The 12,992-nt window shown below is 40.7% G+C and overlaps 2 non-coding genes across 2 annotated transcripts; both read left to right on the forward strand.

Annotated features, from left to right (window-relative positions):
* The first annotated feature begins 6,054 nt into the window (after positions 1-6,054).
* LOC148545503 (small nucleolar RNA R71) lies at positions 6,055-6,158 on the forward strand. Its single transcript, XR_015901814.1, has one exon. It is a non-coding gene; the product is annotated as a small nucleolar RNA R71 (small nucleolar RNA).
* A 6,087-nt stretch (positions 6,159-12,245) lies between these two features.
* LOC148545504 (small nucleolar RNA R71) lies at positions 12,246-12,353 on the forward strand. The gene has a single exon (XR_015901623.1). It is a non-coding gene; the product is annotated as a small nucleolar RNA R71 (small nucleolar RNA).
* Positions 12,354-12,992: the final 639 nt, after the last annotated feature.

Genomic DNA, 12,992 nt, shown 5'->3' on the forward strand with positions numbered 1-12,992 from the left:
TGCACAAGCCTTTGGCATTTTCTTTTTCTTATCAGTGCACTACACATATCCACTTTAGGCATTTTAGTTCACATTTCTTCTTGAGACATTGGTGCCCAGCACCTCTTTGTGTGACTAAATGTTTTGTATTTAGGTTGCTCTTGATAATGGACTTTTGGTTGATAATCCCGGGTTAGTTAACCCAAGTTACCAAGTGTTGAAACACTCCTCAGAACCTATTCATCCAAGCATATCCTTAATACATAAACACCACAGGCATTTGTCTCAGAAGTTCAAACCATTGGTACCTAGCTTATTTTCTCAATTTTTTTGCTTTTTGGTTGCCTTTTTCCGTGGCTTTTTCTTTTTCTTTTTCTTTCTTTTTCATGGCCAAAGACATTTATTCATCAAGATCCATAGACAATGTTCACTTTCTACATAAAAAATGATAATTCTACACTCTAATTTTAGTGATCTGACTAAACAATCAAGCCTGCATACCACCACTTAATTCTACTTGATTTGTCACTAATTTAGCCAAGTTACTTTTGTTCAAACTTTTCTTTTATTTTTGGAAACAGAACAAGCATGGCACGCACTTGTTTAAGAAGGTGAAGTTATATCCAAACATCTAGGCATTCACTTTATTCAAAGCAATTAACAAACAGACATACTAAAAAAACTACACATTCCAGAAAGATTCAACATTTACAGTTTAAACCAGAACACGCATGCTTTTGTTTGCCCTTTTTAAAGAATTAGCAAGGAACAATACCACCTTGTGAAATTCCTTGTTTTCTCTTTGTTGTCAGGAAACAATTTGATTTCTCCTTCTTCTTCCTAAATGTTGCTTCATGCTTTAAGGTTCTTGTTTCCTTTCCTGCAAAGAGTAATGAAGTTGCTTGCTTCTCAAGCACTTGAGTGGTTAGCTCAACTATGTGTGGGTAAGTATCGGATTCTTAGATTGGTGTGTGAACACCAAACTTAGTCTCCCACTTACTTCTCTCTGTTCTTTGAATCCTTGAGTTATCTTGGAATGATGTTGCTACTAAGGGTTTTAAGCATTTCTGTGACTGCTTAGAATAGTTGTTCCTTTCATATAATTCAAAGGTTGTTGTGTTCAGTTGATCTTTATGGTGGAACACCAAACTTAGAGTCACACATTCCCCTTTGACTTATTGATCCATGAATTCATTGTTTGGTGTGAAACACCAAACTTAATTCTTTGCAATGCACAGAAACTACTTTACCCTTTTTATTGAAACAAATAAAAGAAACAGCAACAAGGTATTACCTCAGGTTGGGTTGCCTCCCAACAAGCGCTTCTTTAACGTCATTAGCTTGACGGTCAGCTTCCTCAGTTGAGGTGATATTTAACTTTGTCCTTCTCCTCCACATCTCCCAAGTAATGTTTGAGTCTTTGACCGTTAACAATGAAGGTTCGTTGTGACTTTTCTTCCATGATTTCTACTTGTCCATAATTGGAGACCTTGGTGACAAGGAATGGTCCAGACCACCTTGATTTTAGCTTCCCTGGAAATAGCTTCAGCCTAGAATTGTAGAGCAATACTTTTTGCCCTTCTTCAAATTTCCTTGGGGCTATGTTGCTGTCATGCTTCTTCTTTGCTCTTTCTTTGTAAATTTTGGCATTCTCATAAGCTTCCGCTCTGAATTCTTCCAACTCTTGAATTTGCAACATCCTTCTTTCTCCAGCGGCTTTGTTGTCCAAGTTCAGAAGTTTCAAGGCCCAGTATGCCTTGTGCTCCAACTCCAGTGGCAGATGGCACGCTTTTCCATATACTAGTTGGTAAGGAGACATTCCAATTGGTGTTTTGAAAGCTGTCCTATATGCCCAAAGAGCATCATCTAGCTTAATCGACCAGTCCTTTCTTGAAGTTCCCACAGTTTTTTCCAGGATTCTTTTGAGTTCTCTGTTAGATATTTCGGCTTGCCCACTTGTCTGTGGATGGTATGGTGTGGCTACCCTGTGTTTGACTCCATATTTTAGGAGCAATGCCTCTAATGGTTTGTTGCAAAAGTGGCTTCCTCCATCACTGATAATTGCTCTTGGAACCCCAAAACGGCAAAAAATGTGTTTTCTGAGGAAGTTCATGACTACCTTATTATCATTGGTTGGAGTTGCTATTGCTTCAACCCATTTAGAGACATAGTCTACTGCCACAAGAATGTAATTATTTGAGTATGAGGAGGGAAAGGGTCCCATGAAATCTATCCCCCATACATCAAACAATTCAAGTTCCAGAATGAATTGTTGTGGCATTTCATTTCTTCTTGGCAGGTTCCCAGCTTTCTGGCATTCATGGCAGTGCTTCACTAATTCTTTTGCATCTTTGAAGATAGTAGGCCAATAAAAACCACACTGCAACACCTTAGCTGCTGTTCTTTCTCCTGCAAAGTGCCCTCCATAAGTGGAGCCATGGCAGTCCCATAAAACTTCCCTTCCTTCTTCCTCGGATATGCATCTTCTGAGTATGCCATCGGAACATTTTTTGAACAAGTATGGTTCGTCCCAGATGAAGTATTTGGCATCATTTACCAATTTCTTCCTTTGATGTTTGTTAATTTCCAAAGGTACACTCCCAGTGGCCTTGAAGTTTGCTATGTCTGCAAACCAGGGTGCTTTGTGAATTATCATGAGTTGTTCATCAGGAAAGCACTCATTTACATGTGTGCTTTGTGTGCTTCCTTCTTCACATGGTATCCTTGATAAATGATCTGCCACCTTGTTCTCTACACCCTTCTTGTCTTTGATTTCAATGTCAAATTCCTGCAACAAAAGAACCCATCTAATAAGTCTCGGTTTAGATTCTTGTTTAGCAAGTAAATATTTTAAAGCTGAATGATCAGTGAAGACAATGACTTTAGATCCAATGAGATAAGATCTAAATTTTTCAAATGCAAAGACTATTGCCAAGAGTTCTTTTTCAGTGGTTGTGTAATTCCTTTGGTTAGCATTCAAGACTTTACTGGCATAATAAATCACATGTACCAAATTGTCTTTCCTTTGTCCTAACACTGCCCCAATAGCAAGGTCTGATGCATCACACATCAGTTCAAAAGGTAAGTTCCAATCAGGTGGGGCAATGATAGGTGCAGAGGAAAGTTTTTGCTTCAAAAGTTCATAGGCTAGCATGCAATTTTTATCAAATACAAAGGGTGTATCAGAGACAAGCAAGTTACTCAAAGGTTTGGCTATTTTAGAAAAGTCTCTAATAAACCTTCTGTAAAAACCAGCGTGTCCCAAAAAGCTCCTAACTGCCTTGACATTACTTGGTGGAGGTAGTTTTTCAATGATTTCCACCTTAGCTCTGTCCACCTCCATGCCTCTATTAGAGATTTTGTGGCCAAGGACTATTCCTTCTGTGACCATGAAATGACACTTTTCCCAGTTTAATACTAGGTTAGTCTCTTGGCACCTCTTAAGCACCAAGGCAAGGTGGTGTAGGCAGCTGGGAAAAGAATCCCCAAACACAGAAAAATCGTCCATGAAGACCTCAATAAATTTTTCAATCATGTCCGAAAAGATGGACAGCATGCATCTTTGGAAAGTGGCAGGTGCATTGCACAATCCAAAGGGCATGCGTCTATAAGCAAAAACTCCATATGGACAAACAAATGATGTTTTCTCTTGATCACTAGGATCAACTACTATTTGGTTGTAGCCTGAATATCCATCCAAGAAGCAATAGTAAGCATGTCCGGCAAGCCTTTCAAGCATCTGATCCATGAATGGGAGTGGGAAATGATCTTTTCTGGTGGCTTCATTGAGCTTCCTGTAGTCTATGCACATCCTCCACCCAGTAACGGTTCTTGTGGGTATGAGTTCGTTCTTCTCATTTGGCACCACAGTTATGCCACCTTTCTTGGGAACTACATGGATGGGACTAACCCATGGGCTATCAGAAATGGGGTAGATTACCCCTGCCTGCCATAACTTCCTGACTTCCTTTTGTACCACTTCTTTCATGACGGGATTCAATCTTCTCTGAGCTTGAATGGAGGGTCTAGCATCCTCTTCTAACAAGATTTTATGCATGCATATGGATGAACTTATCCCCTTCAAATCAGCTAGGGTCCATCCAATGGCATCTTGATGAGTTTGCAGCACCTTGATCAATTCTTCTTCCTGTTCTTGGCTCAAGGCCGAGCTAATGATAACAGGGTGACTCTCATCACTACCCAAGTATGCATACTTGAGATTAGGGGGGCAATGCTTTGAACTCAGGTTTTGGTGCTTCCTTTTCTTCTTTCACTTTCTCTGGCATGCTTAGCATGGTTGTGTCAGCACCCTTGATATCACTAACTTCAATATCCTTGGTGAACTCCTCCTCTGCCACTTCCTTTATTGTTTCCTCAAAAGTTTCTTGTACTGCAATGTCCACTACATCAACCCTCATGCATTCCCTTAGTGATTCTGATGGATAGCTCATTGCCTTGAATACATTAAACACCAATTTCTCATCATGTAGTCTAAGAGTGAGTTCACCCTTTTGTACATCTATGATGGCTCCAGCAGTAGCTAGGAAGGGTCTTCCCAGAATTATTGAAGCTTTGGCTTCTTCCTCCATATCTAACACTACAAAATCAGCAGGAAATATAAATTCTCCCACTTTCACCAACAAATCCTCAACTATCCCATGAGGGAATTTAAAAGTTCGATCTGCCAATTGGAGGGCCATTCTTGTTGGTTTGGCTTCCTCAATCTTCATTCTTCTCATCATTGTTAGCGACATCAAATTGATGCTGGCCCCTAAGTCACACAAGGCCTTCTCCACCATGACTTCTCCTATAATGCAGGGGATTTGGAAACTGCCTGGGTCCTTCAATTTCTGAGGCAATTTGTGCTGAATGATGGCACTGCATTCTTCAGTTAACAACACAGTTTCCTCATTTCTCCAGCTTCTCTTCTTGGTCATTAATTCTTTTAAGAATTTTGCATAGAGTGGCATTTGCTCTATTGCCTCAGCAAAGGGAATGTTGATTTGAAGCTTCTTGAAAATCTCCAAGAACCTGGAGAATTGGCCATCCTTTTCACTTTTCATCAAACGTTGAGGATAAGGTGCTTTAGGTGTGTAAGGCTTCAAGACCTCTTTTTCTTTTTCTTTTGTTGCAAACGGTGTAACAGATTGTCCTTGTTCTTTGTCTTTCACATTTTCCTTTGCTTCATCCTCTGTGGTTTCCCTTGAAATCTCCTTTAGATTCTTTCCACTTCTGAGGGTTATGGCCTTACATTCCTCCCTTGCAATAGCCTTGGCAGCATGAGAACCGCTTGTCCCAGGGGCTTGCTTAGTCAAATACAAAATTTGATTTTCTAGCTTCTGGATGGCATCTCCTTGGTTTTGCAAGTTAGAATTTACTTCTTCCTTAAAAGCTTTCAATTCAATTATGTCTTGGCTCATGGTTGCAAGCATTCCTTCTATCCGGTTTAATTGATCTTGAAATTGTTGGTTCGGATTAGGTTGGGTATGTTGATTATTTTGGCCATGATATGATGGTTGGTGGTAAGTGTTTTGTGTGGCTTGGTATGATCTTTGGTTGGAGTTTTGGTATGTGGAATTGTTATGTTGGTTGTGGTTGTAAGGTTTGTGGTTTTGTGGTGGGGTTTGTTGGTTTCCCCACCCAAAGTTTGGGTGGTTTCTCCAGCCTGGGTTGTAAGTGTTGGAATGTGGATCATATGATTGCCTTTGTTGGTTTCCCACATAGTTAGCCTCATCCCAATCACCTCCTTCAATGCCTACTTCCTCTTGATCTTGTGTGTGTATTGCAGCCACTTGCTTTGTTTCTAATTGCCTGGTAAGCTCTGCTAGTTGCTTGGCAAACACCTTGTTTTGGGCTAGAATTGTATCAACATGGTTCAGCTCCATGACTCCCTTAGTGTTGTGCCTTTCTGATGCATAGTAGTACTCATTCTCAGCCACTGTCTCGATCACTTCAATGGCTTCTTCCACAGTCTTTTTCCTGTTCAATGAACCTCCTGATGAATGGTCTACAGCCTTCCTTGATTCATAAGAGAGCCCATCATAGAAGATGTGCAGTTGCACCCAATCATGGAACATGTTTGGTGGGCATTTCCTTGTCAAGTCCTTGAATCTCTCCCATGCCTCGTAGAGAGTTTCACCATCTTGTTGTCTAAAAGTCTGAACCTCAGATCGAAGCCTATTGACCTTTTGTGGAGGGTAGAAACGTGCCAGAAACTTGCTTTCCACCTCATCCCATGTTGTTAGACTCCCCCTTGGGAATGATTCCAGCCACTTAGCTGCTTTGTCCCTAAGTGAAAATGGGAACAAAAGCAGTTTATAGGCATCTTCCTGGACTCCATTGGACTTCACAGTGTCACAAATTCTCAGGAATTTTGTGAGATGTTGGTTTGGGTCTTCATTAGCACTTCCTCCAAAGGAACAATGATTTTCCACAAGTGATATTAGCTGTGGCTTGAGCTCAAAATTGTTGGCCTGAATGGGTGGTTTCTGGATGCTACTACCACAATTCCCAGAGGTTGGGTTTATGTATGAACTAAGAACCCTCCTCTCAGGGATGGCATCGTTTCCATCAGCTCTCTCATGGTTGTGAACTTCTCTATCCATGTTGAGATCTAAAGCTTCCTCAAAATTGTCCTCAGATTCTCCTTCAGATTCCTCTTCTCCCACTACTCTCTTCCCTCTTGCTTCCCTTCTAAGTCTATGAAGGGTCCTCTCTGGTTCGGTATATGGAGGAGTTGATGTCTCTCCTCTCCTACCTGTCATACAAGAACACAGCTCAAACACAAACAAGTGAAATACTCTTGGTTAATGGAAGAGTATGGTTAGCTCAATTGAGGAATTAATTCAAACAGTTAGTGAGTCAGTGAGTTAGTTGCATGAATTTAAAGGCATAAAGAAGGAAAGCATGTAACCAAGTGCAGAAATTAAAATTCAACAAGTATCTTGAACAGAATTAACAAAGCAAGAGAAAATTGCTCAATCTAGTTAGCTTCCAATTTGAGAATTGTCAATCGAAAACCAATCCCCGGCAACGGCGCCATAAACTTGATGCACATAAACTTGTTATGCTACGATTTAGGAAATTGCACGATCGGCAAAATTCCTTCCGGCAAGTGCACCGGTTATCGTCGTCAAGTAAAAACTCACAATAGAGTGAGGTCGAATCCCACAAGGATTGGTTGAGTGAGCAATTCGGATTAGAAGTGTGTTCTAGTTGAGCTGAATCAAGATTTGAGATGAGAATTGCGGAATGTAAAATTGGCGGGAAAAGTAAATGACAAGAAAATTAAATGGCTGAATCTTAAATTGCATGAATTAAAGAGCAGAATGTAAATTGCTGAAATTAAAAGGGAATGGGGGTGATTGCAAGAATTGAGTTGCAGAATGTAAAGAGAAAGTGGAAATCAGAAATGGGGAATTCATTGGGTTATAGGAGATATTGAGATCTCCGAATCAAAATATGTTTATCTCTTCCTCAACCAATGCGTTCATTGAATTTTGCTTGGCAATCTTATATGATTGGATCCCAATTCCTTGGCTCACCAATGCTCTCTAAAAACAAACAAATTCCCAATCCCTTGGTTTAAATGTTCATAAGAAGAGATGATGCTTGATCACTGATTATACCACACAATTTCATGAACCACAATTTGGTAGGATTACATGTCACAATATCCATCCAAACCCCAATCCAATCCACTGTGAGAAAGCTTCTCTAGCATGAATCCTTCATTCCTTTCCCAAGGCTCCGAAGGATTCCAAGTATGAGTAGTTTCTTTCCCAAGACAACTACTCAATGGAATTAGATCGAGAAGCTTTCTAACAAAATTCAAGAGAAAAGATTGAAGAAGAAGATAAACTATTATTGATTCATTGAATTACAATAGAGCTCCCTAACCCAATGAAAGGGGGTTTAGTGAATCATAGCTCTGAATTCAATTACAAAGAAAAGGAAAACTAGCTAAAAGTGAAAAGTAAAAGTCCACTCTAACTTAACTTCTATCCTATTTATACACTTTCTATATTGAGCTTCAGTTGTGCTTCTTGGGCTTTGAGGCCTCTCCTTGCTTTCCTTTTGCCTTGGGTTTATGATCCATAATCTTGATGAGGTTGTTGATCCAAATCCTGTAACATTTATTGAGCCAACTTAGTGATAATCAAATAATGACACATGACTCAATAAATTGAGATTTCAAACTCATCAATCCTTCAGGCCCAATCCCATAAACCATGATATTCAATTGGGTTTCATACCAAAGTAAGTTTAAGTTAATATTTGTGCTCAAAGACTAACTTAAATCACAATATTTTTGGCCCAGAAACCTTTTCCAAGAGTGGCGTTTAAGTTGTAGTTTAAGCTTAAACTGCAGCTTAAACGCCAGACACTTCCAGTGAGGCCTTTTGTAGAAGCACGTTTAAGCTTCAGTTTAAGGTTAAACTGAAGCTTAAACGTGGAAATGGAAGAAGGTAGCCCTGGAGAGTCATGTAGTCGAACACGTTTAAGCTTCAGTTTAAGGTTAAACTGAAGCTTAAACGTGGAGATAGGAAGGGCAGCCCTGGAGGTCGAACACGTTTAACCTCCAGTTTGAGGTCAAACTGGAGGTTAAACGTGGAAAAGGGTGGAGGCATACTGGAGGTCGAACACGTTTAACCTCCAGTTTGAGGTCAAACTGGAGGTTAAACGTGGAAGCTTAGAATGGTAGCCCTGGAGGTGTCGAACACGTTTAACCTCCAGTTTGAGGTCAAACTGGAGGTTAAACGTGGAAATGGAGAGAGCAACCCTGGAGTAGAAAAGCTATCGAACACGTTTAAGCTCCAGTTTGAGTCAAACTGGAGCTTAAACGTGGAATGGCTCCCTGGTACTCTTCCTGGTTCTGGCGTTTAACCTCCAGTTTGAGGTCAAACTGGAGGTTAAACGTGGAACTCCTCCCTGGGTGGCATACTCATTCTGGCGTTTAACCTCCAGTTTGAGGTCAAACTGGAGGTTAAACTTCAATCCCAGCATTCTTTATCCTTCATGATTTTGGCGTTTAAGCTCCAGTTTAGGCTTAAACTGGAACTTAAACTCCACATGTGATATTCCAGCTTCCTTTATTGATTTTGTTGCTTCCTTGCTTAGCCTCTTCTTCCCTGAAATCATCCAAACAATTGCATCAAAGTCTTGCAAAATTTCATGAGAAATCTTCCATTCATAGCATTTAAGTAATATAACTAAAACTCATGGAATTTGCATCAAAATCATATTGTTTGGATGGTTCATTACTTTGTTCTTCATTTAACCATTTTTGGTTACTTTAAGCTCAAGAAAATGCATAAAACAACTAAAACTAACAGAAAAATGCTAGTGAAACTAGCCTATGATGCCTTGGCATCACCATTGTAAGCCAATTCTTAGGGTCCGGATTCATACTTTGATCATGGTTCTTGGTGATCCATGCATTGGCATAGAACTCTTGAACCATTAAGATTTCGACTTGTTGAATGGGGTTGGTGAGAACTTCCCAACCTCTTCTTCGGATCTCATGTCGGATCTCCGGATATTCACCCTTTTTGAGCTTAAAAGAGACCTCGGGGATCACTTTCTTCTTGGCCACAACTTCATAGAAGTGGTCTTGATGCACCCTTGAGAGGAATCTCTCCATCTCCCGTGACTCGGAGGTGGAAGCTTTTGGCTTCTCTTTCCTCTTTCTAGAGGTTTCTCCGACTTTCGATGCCATAAATGGTTATGGAAAAACAAAAAGCTTTAGCTTTTACCACACCAAACTGAGAAGGTTGCTCGTCCTCGAGCAAAAGAAGAAAGAAGAGAGTAGAAGAAGAAGAAATAGAGGAGATGGAGTAGGGTTTGTGATTCGGCCAAGGGGGAGAAGTGTTATTTAGGTTTTGTGAAAATGAAGGAGTGAAGATGGGTTTATATAGGGGTGAGAAGGGTGTGTATGGTTCGGCTATAGAGGGTGCGTTTGGGAGGCAAAATGGTTTGAATTTGAATGGTGAGGTAGGTGGGGTTTTATAAAGGATGGATGTGAGTGGTGAAGAGAATGGTGGGATTTGATAGGTGAGGGGTTTTGGGGAAGAGGTATTGAGGTGATTGGTGAATGGGTGAAGAAGAAAGAGAGTGGTGGGGTAGGTAGGATATCTCATCCCTGCACTAAGTGGCGTACAAAACGCCCTTTTCTGCCAATCCTAGCGTTAAACACCAGGCTGCTACCCATTTCTGGCGTTTAACGCTAGCTTCTTGCCCATTCCTGGTGTTAAACGCCAGTCTGGTGCCCTTTTCTGGCGTTAAACGCCCAGAATGGTGCCAGACTAGGCGTTTAACGCCCATTCTGCTACCTTTACTGGCGTTTAGACGCCAGTAACTGTCTCCTCCAGGGTGTTCTATTTTTCATTCTATTTTTCACTTTGTTTTTGCTTTTTCAATTGTTTTTGTGACTTCACATGATCATCAACCTACAGAAAACATAAAATAACAAAGGAAAATAGAAATTTAACATAGAATAGTAACGATTGGGTTGCCTCCCACAAGCACTTCTTTAATGTCAATAGCTTGACAGTAGCTCTCATGGAGCCTTACAGATGTTCAGAGCAATGTTGGAACCTCCCAACACCAAACTTAGAGTTTGAATGTGGGGGTTCAACACCAAACTTAAAGTTTGGTTGTGGCCTCCCAACACCAAACTTAGAGTTTGACTGTGGGGGCTCTGTTTGACTCTGTATTGAGAGAAGCTCTTCATGCTTCCTCTCCATGGTGACAGAAGGATATCCTTGAGCTTTAAACACAAGGGAGTCTCCATTCACTTGAATGATCAATTCTCCTCTGTCAACATCAATCACAGCTTTTGCTGTGGCTAGGAAGGGTCTGCCAAGGATGATGGATTCATCCATACACTTCCCAGTCTCTAGAACTATGAAATCAGCAGGGACGTAATGGTCTTCAACCTTTACCAAGACATCATTTACAAGTCTATAAGCCTGTTTCTTTGAATTGTCTGCCATCTCTAGTGAGATTCTTGCAGCTTGTACCTCAATGATCCCTAACTTCTCCATTATAGAGAGAGGCATAAGGTTTATGCTTGACCCTAGGTCACACAGAGCCTTCTCAAAGGTCATGGTACCTATGGTACAAGGGATTGAGAACTTTCCAGGGTCCTGTCTCTTTTGAGGTAATCTCTGCCTAGTCAAGTCATCCAATTCTTTGATGAGCAATGGAGGTTCATCCTCCCAAGTCTCATTACCAAACAACTTGGCATTTAGCTTCATAATTGCTCCAAGGTACTTAGCAACTTGCTCTTCAGTAACATCTTCATCCTCTTCAGAGGAAGAATACTCATCAGAGCTCATGAATGGCAAAAGTAAATTCAATGGAATCTCTATGGTCTCAGTGTAAGCCTCAAATTCCCATGGTTCCTCATTAGGGAACTCCATGGAGGTCAGTGAGTGTCCATTGAGGTCTTCCTCAGTGGGAATCACTGCCTCTTCCTCCTCTCCATGTTCAGCCATGTGAGATGTTGTTATGGCCTTGCACTCTCTTTTTGGATTCTCTTCTGTATTGCTTGGGAGAGTACTAGAAGGGAGTTCAGTAATTTTCTTACTCAGCTGACCCAATTGTGCCTCCAAATTTCTAATGGAGGACCTTGTTTCAGTCATGAAACTTTGAGTGGTTTTGATTAGATCAGAGACAATGGTTGTTAAGTCAGAAGGGTTTTGCTTAGAATTCTCTGTCTGTTGCTGAGAAGATGATGGAAAAGGCTTGCTATTGCTAAACCTATTTCTTCCACCATTATTGTTGCTGAAACCTTGTTGAGGTCTCTGTTGATCCTTTCATGAGAGATTTGGATGATTTCTCCATGAAGGATTATAGGTGTTTCCATAGGATTCTTCCATATAATTCACCTCTTCCATTGCTGGGTTCTCAGGATCATAAGCTTCTTCTTCAGAGGAAGCTTCCTTAGTACTGCCTGTTACTGCTTGCATTCCAGACAGACTCTGAGGAATCATATTGACTTGTTGGGTCAATATTTTATTCTGAGCCAATATGGCATTCAGAGTATCAATCTCAAGAACTCCTTTCTTCTGAGTTGACCCATTATTCACAGGATTCCTTTCAGATGTGTACATGAATTGGTTATTTGCAACCATTTCAATGAGTTCTTGAGCTTCTGCAGGCGTCTTCTTCAGATGAAGAGATCCTCCAGTAGAGCTATCCAATGACATCTTGGATAGTTCAGACAAACCATCATAGAAGATTCCTATGATGCTCCATTCTGAAAGCATGTTAGAAGGACACTTTCTGATCAATTGCTTGTATCTCTCCCAAGCTTCATAGAGGGACTCACCATCCTTCTGTCTAAAGGTTTTGACTTCCACTCTAAGCTTACTCAATTTTTGAGGTGGAAAGAACTTTGCCAAGAAGGCATTGACTAGCTTTTCCCAAGAGTTCAGGCTTTCTTTAGGTTGTGAATCCAACCATGTCCTAGCTCTGTCTCTTACAGCAAAAGGAAAAAGCATAAGTCTGTAGACTTCAGGGTCAACCCCATTGGTCTTGACAGTGTCACAGATTTGCAGGAATTCAGCTAAGAACTGATGAGGATCTTCCAACGGAAGTCCATGAAACTTGCAATTCTATTGCATTAGAGAAACTAATTGAGGCTTAAGCTCAAAGTTGTTTGCTCCAATGGCAGGGATAGAGATGCTTCTCCCATAGAAATCAGGAGTAGGTGCAGTAAAGTCACCAAGCACCTTCCTTGCATTGTTGGCATTGTTGTTGTTTTTGGCTGCCATGGTTTCTTCTTCTTTGAAGAGTTCTGTTAGGCCCTCTAAAGAGAATTGTTCTTTAGCTTCTCTTAGCTTTCTCTTCAAGGTCCTTTCAGGTTCAGGATCAGCTTGAACAAGTATGCCTTTATCTTTGTTCCTGCTCATATGAAAGAGAAGAGAACAAGAAAATAGGGAATCCTCTATGTCACAGTATAGAGATTCCTTGAGGTGTTAGAGGAAAAGAAGAATAGAAGGAGGAGG

Source organism: Arachis ipaensis, chromosome B9 (genome assembly GCF_059453495.1).
Source record: "Arachis ipaensis isolate K30076 ecotype BB chromosome B9, ASM5945349v1, whole genome shotgun sequence".
Lineage (NCBI taxonomy): Eukaryota > Viridiplantae > Streptophyta > Magnoliopsida > Fabales > Fabaceae > Arachis > Arachis ipaensis.